Source organism: Syngnathoides biaculeatus, chromosome 5 (assembly GCF_019802595.1).
Source record: "Syngnathoides biaculeatus isolate LvHL_M chromosome 5, ASM1980259v1, whole genome shotgun sequence".
Lineage (NCBI taxonomy): Eukaryota > Metazoa > Chordata > Actinopteri > Syngnathiformes > Syngnathidae > Syngnathoides > Syngnathoides biaculeatus.
Window position 1 is genome coordinate 19,208,806 of NC_084644.1, and position 11,437 is coordinate 19,220,242.

The window sequence follows — 11,437 nt, forward strand, 5'->3', positions numbered from 1 at the left end:
GAAAAGTATAATCTGTGACATTTTGTGAGAGAAGCCAAGGTCACTGTTGATACCTCGTGGGGGGCACACACACACAAAACAAACAAACAAACAAAAAATGAATGATTATCACGGGATCAAGGAGATTGGAAAATGGCTACTTCTGATTGACACCGGACACATGCAAGTAGCAATCGCTTTTAAAACAGCATCCTCCTTGTACTTGTTGAAAATATTCTGACCTTTTATTTCACACTTTGAAGACGCTAATCTACACGTGAGGGGTATCATGGAGCTCCGTGTGTCATCTATTTCTCAAATGCATGTACAGCCTCTCTGCGCGGACACTGAAGGACAATTAATTGAACAATATCGAGGCCACGAAGCCAGGGGTGAGGAGGAAACTTTGCTCAATGGTGCCACCTAGTGGTTATTTAAAAAACTGTCAGACCTTTGGCGTTCCACGAACGTTCCCCCTGCGATTCCTGAGGAAGTTTGGATAACAATTATCTGCTGTATTTGCATTAATGTGATTACTCTGCGTGCAGATTCATCTGCAATTATAAAGAGCAGCATTAAAACACTAATTCATTAACTCAATTGTGACAAGATAGATTAATTCTCGACAAATATGAGAGCCCAACAAGTAAATGAGCTCTGGAGGGCCGATGCATATGGGAGTGCTGCTGCAGAAGTCATTTCGATTAGCTGCAGAGACATGTAGCTGCAAATCTTTTAATTAGCAAAGGCACTATGTGGGTTACTTGGGCAGCCATCCTCTTTATTACTTGCACTCAGAATGTGGTCAGATTTATAAAGAAGGACTTGGAGACAGTGATTGAGAGGCATCTCAGTTCTAAATTAATTCTTCGCCTTGTTATAGGAGTGGAGGTTTTTTTTTGCAATACCCGAGTACGCCTGGTTGCAAAAAAAAAATAATAATAAAGAGCTTTAACATGAGAACATCACACAAAAACATCCAAATTACGATAAGAACAAAGGAGGCAAAAAGTAGCTCTTCCTGAGATGTTGTTGGAATATACAAGTGCTTTAATTCTTTTTAAATTAATTCTGAAGAAAAATGACAACCATAGATGTATGGTTACTTGTGTTCGATTGGCTTGTTTTTACCCCTAACAAATAGACCGGATAGCTCAGAAAGATTTCATATCTTTATCAAGACCCCTGAAATAAATTTAAGTTGAATTAATCAAAGCTTCCTTTTTTCACTGTGCTGTCTGCATCTGTATATGACGAAATCTTAACCGGAGATATTATTAATAGTTCGGTGATTTAATGATGTTTTTAATGAGATAGAAGCCTTATGTTTTCAATACAGAAGCAGCATTGAGGCACATAAAGCTCTTGAATATTTTGCAAGTCACATTCAAAGGTATAATGTTTTAGCAAACCGCTATAAAACTGCCTCCCAAAATCAAAAGCAAACCCCACCTATAGCATCATTTAATTGTTTCACTTCCAATTTTCTGCCTCCGACTGTATGAAGCTTGAAATTTTTTAATGCTTGAGCTTCAACAAAATGAATGACATATTTGAAAGCCATAAATTCTCAGTATTTATTCAAGTGCTGGAACCCGCCAATAAATATGACATATATTACAACAATTACAACACACATACTGTACATTCAGTATGGATAACTTTTAATTCATACATTAAAAACACATTTCAAACAGTCAGTCCCTATAACGCAATACTTTTGATCAATTTGATTTAAATATTGGATGGATGAAATTCTGGAATAAATGCATTGATAGTAATTAATAATAATAAAAAAAAAAGATTATGGGCCACATTTCCTGTTCGAGTACCGTACAAATAAATAATGGGTGATTTTTATTGAGAGCTCGTCGTATTGACTTAAACCTGAAGGAAACACTGCCATCTGGGTGTCAAATTGTGGTAATGCAATCAGTAACCATTTATTGCACGACAAAATGACCCATGATACCAAGAATCGTAGAATACAAACACATGAGCATCGCCATGAACTCATAGTAAATCAGAAATTCATTCAGTTGTGTGTTTCATCCACAATTGCCTTTCATATTATTCAATGAGGTATGCGGCAGTCAGCATATCATTATTTTCAAGAAAATGCACTCTCAGATGTTCATTTTAAGTGACGTTCTGGATGATGCTCGTGTTCAGCCAAAGGTCGTGGCAAATGCAATCACATTCTTTCTTTTTGATGCAACAGCAGTAGCATCTGTCATATGAGTAGATGTTCTCTAAATCAAGTCAAGAATACAATGCAGATCACCTGATTTTTTTTCTGATGTTTGTTTCTTCTGGTTTTCACTCAACACCAAGGTGACAGTTTTGTAATGAAGAATTGATGATTTGCATTATGCACATGAAAGAATGCTTTGTTTCTCAGAGCTTTGCAGAAAATGATAGAAATTCAAATTGAAAAAAAAATGTGATGGACTGAAAAACGATCACTGTAGCTCCTGTAGCAATGATAATTAACTTGAGGGACTTATTTGTGAAATGCTGCCCTTCTTGGGCCAAAAACTGAGCAAATCGGCGGTCATGCTCCATAACGTTCAGCCGCTGTTTGGTTTATAAAGAGGCTGGAAGAAATGAAATGATAACACGTGCCTGCTTTGAAATCCTGCGGAATCATAACTTTTCTCTTTCAGCAACACAACACAGATACTTTTGAGGAGATGCCATTGCTGCCTCATTGCTTTTTCACTCCCTCTGATTACTCCTCTCATCTTATGTAAATCCTCTTAAGTCACATGTTATTGTTTATTGCAGCTGTGAAGGTTAGGTGTTCCTAAGCCCCATGCGTGCGCTTATCTCACCAGCACACGCATCTTTGTCTCTCCAATGTGTGTTGCTCTGCTAATACACTAATGGATGAGGAAAGTTGTCTCTGTTGATGCGGCGTAGACAAGCAATCTACTGCAGTAAAAAGCTAATCTCTCCCATTGGCTAACAACTCTTCATGAAAGGGAGGCAGACGCATGCAGCAGGGATATCTCAGCGTTATCAGGGCCGTATTGTTTCGGTGGATGGGTGGGTATGGGGGGGTTTAAAAGAATGTCATATTATGAACAAAACCAAAACAGACAAGTGCAATTTGAAGACGCTTGGCTCGCCTTACACAATGAGACTGAAGTTATATTTAGCTTGCTAAAATGACAAACTCTATTTTATTATTATTATTATTATTCAACTTGATGGTATTTATAGTTAAAAACTGCACATTTAATGATATATTCATTTTTGAGTATGCTCACAGCTTGTTCCGAGAGAAGTACATAGCTTGCTTTCACACAAATTGTACTCTCACACACCAGATTAAAAGAACATGCATGTAAAGTGAGAGAAGTATTGATGTAATAATGTTTATGAAACATGCAGTGATGTAAAGTTGCACTGTTTTGTGGTGACATGCAAAAAATATGAAAAGGCCTTTCTCATTTGTATGACGCAGTGCAGTTCCACATACACCATGACAACAACAATCACAGTAATCAATGGTGTAATGTTTGAAGGATTACTTCTCCTAAACTCAACATTATTTTCATTATCAATGCAAATAATTTTAAACACTTGCGCCTATTGAAGTAGTGTGTGAGAATACATTTTAAGGTTTTCTTGGGCTTTGCAGACTTACAGGAAGCAGTAAAATAGACATAATCAAATTGTTTTCATTTGATCTAATTATGACTTTGTGATAATTCCAATCACATCTGCAACAAGAACAAAGTCACCAAATACTTGGAGTCCTGTGTGCAGATCCACACATTTGTAGTCCCACTGTATATCCTGGAGATTTATTATTTATTATTTGGATTGGAGGACAGATTGAAAGAATGAAAAGCTGCTTAATATGGCAATAACACCAATATGAATGTGAAAGGCTTTTCTTAAAGCAAATGATTGTTAGCATGCCAAAAATGATAACTTGAACTGCTTGCAGTAAAAATCAGATTGAACCATTCCCCATTTGGCTGGATTAAGTGATAGCAAATTGCAGAAACAGTGTGTGCTGCCTGCAGATACCAAAATCATCAAAGTCACTGCCAAGAAGGTGGATCCATCTTTCCAATATTTCATGAAAAAAAAATCGCTTCCAGTTCAGTGGACCTGCATACTTTGTGAAAATTCAGAGGTTATGCGTTTTCTAGATAAGGAAATACTGCAAGGGATATTAATGTGCTAAATAAAAAAGGAAATTAAAAATGACAAGCACACAGTTTTTGAGAATTGTGTCTTTGTTGGGTCTTTGTATTTCAGGTGCAATATTGGATTATGTAGAGGCCAGCACAACCTTTGTGGAAGTCATGGTAGCTCAGTGGTTACAGCACTAGTTTGGTAAACCAGGGGTTGTGGGTTTGTATCCCACTGGGTTTTAAAAAAACAATAATAATAATAATAATTGTGACAAACATATATGTGTGTGTCTGTGGCGACCCTGAAAGGGACAAGCTGAAAGAAATTTACCTAATATTGGATTATGTCAATCAATTTAAAAGCAGAGACATCAAGTAAATAAAATTTGAGGTCGCTATAATTCACTGGGGTGTTTACTTTTCAGCGCACATTTTACTCCTACTCCTTACTTTTGCATGCAAACATCTGTACCATTCTTTCTACTCCTTCCATACATCCATCTATTTTCTGAGCCACTTATCCTCATGAGTTTCATGGGAGCGCTGGAGCCTGTCCCAGCTGTCATTGGGCAGGAGGCAGGGTACACCCTGAACTGGTTGTCAGCCAATCACGTGGGACATAGAGACAGACAACAGTCGCACTCACAATCACACTTAAGAGCAATTTCAAGTCTCCAATGAATGCATATTTTTTGGGATGTGGAAGGAAACCAGAGAGCACATGCAAACTCCCCACAGGTGGGGCCTGGATTTGAAGCCCTGTCCTCAGAACTGTGAGGCCAACGCTCTAACCAGCTTCACCACCGTGCTGCCCTTTCCCTTCCAAACTCTTTAAAAAAAAGCCTCATTGTGTTTTGTTTAGGATTGTGTTCATTCCATCTCGTCATGGTTCAAAGAGACATTCAAAAAATCTATCTGGGTAAATCGAGCCAGGATAGAGCGATTTGTTTGTATGGGAAGGTATTGCTCATCATTATTTTTTATTATATATATTTTTAAAATTCCATATCAATTGGATTGATAATTCACTTCGAGAGTATTTATGTCAACCCTGTATTTGTTACTCAACCTGCACTGTGTACACTTTTTGCTTCCTGCCTTTTTTTTCATCTTACATTTGTGACCCTTCTGTAGCAAAGTTTGGATGCATTCGTACTGTACCTTCCAAAAAAAGTTAGTGATAGCATGCCATTGAATTTTGACTTTTTGCACTCTTACAATACTTATGGTAACTAGTCATCATAACTTCTGCTGCATGAATGCTTAGTAGTACACACTGTCGTCTGTGTGTGTTGTGTTGGATTGCACTTAATTTTCAATGAAGAGAAGAAAAAAAAAAGAAAAAAAAAAGAAAAAAAAATACATGAGAAGCAGTAGCAAGAATTTAGTGCACACTCATTTATTGGTGGTCATGAAAATACTGAAACAAACTAGCGAGTCCAGATTGTTTCAATTGTTTTAATACTCCCGATTTTTGCTCAACCGGAGTTCACTTGAGATAGATGTGCTTTGGCATGGTTTTTGATAATGGACAAGCACAGGCATGCAGCTTAGTTCTGTTGCATAATCATTTATTACTTATAGAGCTCGTGCATGTGACGTCACCGTTTTCACTGCACCATATTGCTGGTCAAACAGAGCTGCTCGACATTGTGGGAGGCATTGAGCCGGAGCAGAATATTCACAATGCTCGAGACTTGTTTTGCTGTTGGTTGTCACAATAGATGAGACAGTTCTTCTAAGAGATCATTCTATAGAATACCAGCTGAAAAGACCAGAAAAGATCAATGGATTTCTGCAATGAAATGTGATGGATGGTGCCCAACCAAATACACACGACTGTGTAGCGATCACTGTCATGCCCCTGCCATCCTCTCCAGGCTGGGCGTGGCCAGCCAATTAGTCGGCACACACCTGCACCCTGTTTCGGCTGATTACACCAGATACTTATAGGACATGGGGGACAACTCGTGCTCCACCAGATTGTTGATTCCCATGCCTCGTTCCCGCATTCCCGTATACCTGACCTACCATGTACCGACCCTCGCCTGTTCCCTGACCATCCTTGTAAGCCTGCCTCTTCTAATACTGCTGCTTTTCCTGACTGACTCGCTGATCATTGACCACGGACCGAATAAAGGCTTTCTGTACACTACCTGCTTGCCTCTGGAGTCGTGCATTTGGGTCCGCCCTCAAGCCTCGTTCGTGACGGAACGATCTGGCCACAACATGCACCCAGCCGACTCCGAAGCCATCCGCCACTCGTTACAGTTCTAGAGCAGAAGCCTGGCTGAGCAGGAGGCTGCTCTTCAGGTAACGGATCAACGTGTCCATGAGATCTGTGCCCGGCTGGAGCCGTGGCTAGCATCCCATGCTAGGACGGCTGCTACGCCGACGATGGTCACTTCGCCTGTCGCTCCGAGTCCACCCATTCCGCCTGTTACGGAGCCCTCCCGTGCCAGCATAACTCCGCTCTCCCGACCGGAACATTTCTCAGGCGGCGTCAAGCCCTTCCTTGCGCAGTGCGACCTCCATTTTGAACTACAGGCGTGCGCTTTCCCCACAGACCGCTCCCAGATTGCCTTCATCATTTCCCACATGAGGGGAAGGGCGGAGGCGTGGGCCACAACAGAATGTAGTCACAACTCGGAGATCTGGCGCTGCTCCGGAATGCAAGGCAGCGGCCTCACTCATGACAATTCGCCAAGCCCGTCGCCGTGTGTCAGACTACGCTATCGAATTCCGGATCCGGGCCGCCGAGAGCCGCTGGAACGAGGAGGCTCTCTATGACGCCTTCTATCAGGGACTTTCCCCACAGATCCGTGTTCACCTCATTGTTGTGTATCTTCATCCTTCGCTGGACGCCCTCATCGCACTGGCCCTCAAGGTGGATCAAGTGCTTGGCCGTGCAGGGGCAGATGGAAGGCATGACTGAGGAGGAGCCGGAGAGGCTCAGCCCGGTCGCTTCCCGGTCGCTCACGCTGCTTACAACGTCGTAACCCATGCAAGTGGAGGGGCTCGGCAGGTCAGCGGAGGAGCGCTTGCGCCGGCGACGAGAAGGGTGTTTTTTTTCTACTCTGGTCGTCTTGGACACTTAATCACCCACTGCCCGGTTCGACCGAAGCGCTCTGACCTTAGGATCTCTACGCTGGTGAGTGTGCGGTATACTGTCGCTGAGTCAAGGCGGTCGCTTTGCACCTCACCGTGGGAACGGACTCTCGCTCATGCCTCGTGACTGTGTTCATTGACTCCGGTTCAGACGCTAACCTAATAAATCCCCATGTGGTCGAAGCGTTGCGTGTGGGGACCTTCCCCACACAACGTCTTTGTATTGCTTACGCCGCTGATCATTGACCACGGACCGAATAAAGACTTTCTGAACACTACCTGCTTGCCTCTGGAGTCGTGCATTTGGGTCCGCCCTCGAGCCTCGTTCATGACAATCACTTCATTTCAGGTAGGAATTATTCCTCTCAATCTCAAATAACCAAGATGTATTTATGATGCCAAGTTGACTCATTTGAGAACAGTGCGTATTTAAAAAAAAAAAAAAAACATCGGTCACAGAGAGGTTTACGGAGGTGTGTGTGTACGTGTGGCCGCAATACGCTTCCTAGTCCGGAGGAGACGACTCCCTGCCCTAATTTTTTTTTTCCCCAATCATAGTTAATGAATGCAAGTTTGTGTAAAACCGGGAGTCATTTATTTAAATATTGGTATTTGTATTGAAAACATCTGAGTGGGTACATCACGATGTGGGATTGATTGAGAACAGATCCAGCAACAAACTATTTGTATGGGTCCAGACATTTCTACGCTTTCAAACTCTTATGTGTAAATCTTGACGACTTACTCGCCAGATACATGCGTAGATCCAGTTGTCCAAGACAAGCGGAAGCGGGTTAACAGTCAACTTTCTTATCAGCGAAAACATTGACTTTGGCATTAAATATGGATCCTCTATGCCAAGTGTCTGTATTTTTTCACATACCTTCATTTATTATCACCTTCTAAATGTGTAATGGTATCAGACAAAACTGGATTTCGTGCTATAAGATGTATTTTCGTTTAGTCTCAACAGACTTAGCATTGAACAATGCTTTGTTTGACCGGCAATATGGCCAGTCTCGTGATTTCAGTGATCCAGGTGCACTAGCTCTATACAGTACATATGCAGCTGAAATGCACACACCTTCAATATCACATTTTAATATGAGGTTAATAGTTATATTGGCTTTGAGTGAGGTACTGTAGTGGACAATAATTCCCTTTGATGCAGCCTAAGCTTTTGTCCTTAATGGATTTTTTGTCCCTCTCAGTACTTTTATATTTTAAGTAGTTTTTCAAGCATTACTTTTACACTTTTACTTGAGTAAGAAGCTTGAGTTGATACTTCAACATCTCCAGAAGTCTTGTTGAACCTTCATTTAAATACCTCTTTTTGATAATGAACATCAATACTTCACAACTCTGTTTAAAAGGAAAGTACCGTACACGAGGAATTAAGTAACCTAAAATTTAATGAGTCTGGAGCTGAAATGGCCAATACTTACTATACATACAAACCACAAAGCTAGGATGGCTCAGCAGATCTTGGTAACGAGGGCAATACATGATTTGTTCTTTTTTTTTGTTCTTTGTTTTAAGCTTTCTCCTAATAAAGTGAGTTGTGTGCGCTACTTATCAGTTCGGTGTAAAATTGGAAAATGAGACAGTTTCGTAGCAAGCATCTGCTTGCATTGTGAGGTTGGTTTCAATCTTGAATATCTGATTCACATATATACTTAATTATATTTTCTTTAAGTTAGAATCGAGAGAGATTTACAAAGACTTTTTAAACTTGAAAAGGTCATTGAAAATGTTATTGTATTTTAAATGATAAATATGATCAAATAGAAAATTTGCATAAAATGCAATAAGGTTCAAGAAAACATGAGCCAATAAGACATATTTCTTGAAAAGTAGGTGAGTGAGTGAGTGAGTGAGTGAGTGAGTGAGTGAGTGAGTGAGTGAGTGAATCTCTGCGAAGTGAAATAAATTTCTTCTAAATTTGAGACAACACAAAGCGGTGTTGTTGTCAACCCTGCCAAATTTGAGTGATTAGAAAATTGACCAGTATAGAAAATGAGGCTTCAAAGTAATGAAAAATTAAGCTAAACACTGAGCTCTCAGATACTTTTGGTGTGTCTGATAAATGTGTTAAAACTCTAATCAGTTTACTACTGTACTCTACTATACTACTACAACTTTGAAAAATGGGTGCTACTATGTCCAGCTTCTTTGTCATGGCCACACATAACTACATCGGAACCGCCAAAATATAACTGGTTAAAACCACCAGTGGCTGTATCATATCCCACCGGGTCATCACAGAATTTTTCTATGCTGTAACAATGAGGTGCTCTTCAGCGGCGAAAACAGAGCAAAGTTCCTGTCCATAAATCTACTTTCACGACCCCCCCTCCCCCCGTTTTCTCCTTCTCTAGCCAATTGACCCCTTCGTACAGGGCACTTAACCACACCTCCTGAAGTTACGTCACCCCACGTTTGCTAACCTCAGAAAAACAATTAGCAAAAATGGCGGCGCAGGAAGAAAAGACTAGAGCGAAATTGTCCGATTTACCAGCTGATTTGTCACTCGCATTCTTAGCGACTAGTGAAATATCGTTGAAAAGCAGACAGCAGTGCTTCAAGTATTTCAGCGAGGGGTATTTCAATGGTATTTACATACATATCGACGGAGAAACCATTGATATTAGCGCGAGATATTTCCGGAATCAGAGGAAGACCGAGAAGCCACATAATATAATATATTATAACCCAAAGACAAATTCGTCATTGACAGTTTCCTATTTTCGTGTTACCTATCACACTTGTGTGCAGAATCTGAATAATGTGTATCTGTATAGCCATTTGTGAACCGCCGTATGAAGGAAAAGAAGAAGGCGAGGCTTGATTTATGAGTTGTTTCTCTCGTTTTCTTTGTGTAACGTCACGCGCTCCCCTCAATAATTATTCTTGAATTAGTGCCGAACCTACGTAAGTCCCGACCGAGTACGACAATCACTACTTTAGTGTCCTCAAACATCCTTCCTCAGTCTTGGTGTCTCGGTGCACGTCGAAGGCTTTTACGACTCGCTAGTCCGGTTTAGCTTAGCTCGCTAGCCGCCAACAAAGAGACACGTTTGTGCAGTCAGGTGCTTGCAAAGTATCGCTCAACACAGATTAAGTGTGTCATTCACACATAGCTATATTATGCAAGCGAAGAACTGCTAATTCATTTATATGAGACATGTATTGAAAATCAAATATAGGGCTTACCTTCGAGCAAACATATCTGTTCCGGTTGATTTTAGATGGATTCAGTTGATCATGCAGTCTTCCACAAAGTTTGATCCATCGAAGACATTTTTCGTACTGGGTCTTCGGTTTTGGAAAGGGTACAAATTGAACTCCACCAACTAGCCTTTCAGGATACCTGTCGTCACTATTACAAAGTCCGTGACTACACCTCTTAACCATATCTATTGTTAAAGAACCCAAATACGCGATAAAACGCTAACAAAAGCTATACTGGACCATGCAACGTTGTCTGAGGGAACGGCGGATGCAAAAAAAGGGGCGTGGTTTATGCAGATCTCTGGCCTCTGATTGGTCAGCAACGCAGATGACGCAATTTCTACGGAGTGGTCAATTTGTTTGGCCTGGAGAAAATGGCCCTGCCTGTGTGGAGTTTGCATGTTCTCCCCATGCCTGCGTGGGTTTTCTCCGGGCACTCCGGTTTCCTCCCACATCCCAAAAACATGCATTAATCGGACACTCTAAATTGCCCCTAGGTGTGATTGTGTGTGCGACTGTTCTCCATGTGCCCTGCAATTGGCTTGCAACCAATTGATGGTGTATCCTGCCTCTTGGGGCCAGCACTTGACCCTTGTGAGGATAAGCGGCAAAGAAAATGGATGGGTGTGTGTGTGTGTGTGTGTATATATATATATATATATATATATATATATGTATATATATACACACACACACACACACACGCATACACATACACACATTTTTACAGTCTTGTGGATAATATAGTGAATGTTAAATCCTATTTAAAGCTGGTACACATCCTGCACATACAGAGCAACCCGAATGGAAAGAAATTGCATTGTTTTAGACACATTGTATGTTATTTCAAAGTTTTGCATTCTGTACTGCACTGTAATTACTTATTCAGAGAGGGCCAATTTATGTTAAAATCCTATGAAGAAATGATTTATTTCCAAAGTATGTCAAAATCGGAGGATGTGGTTGTG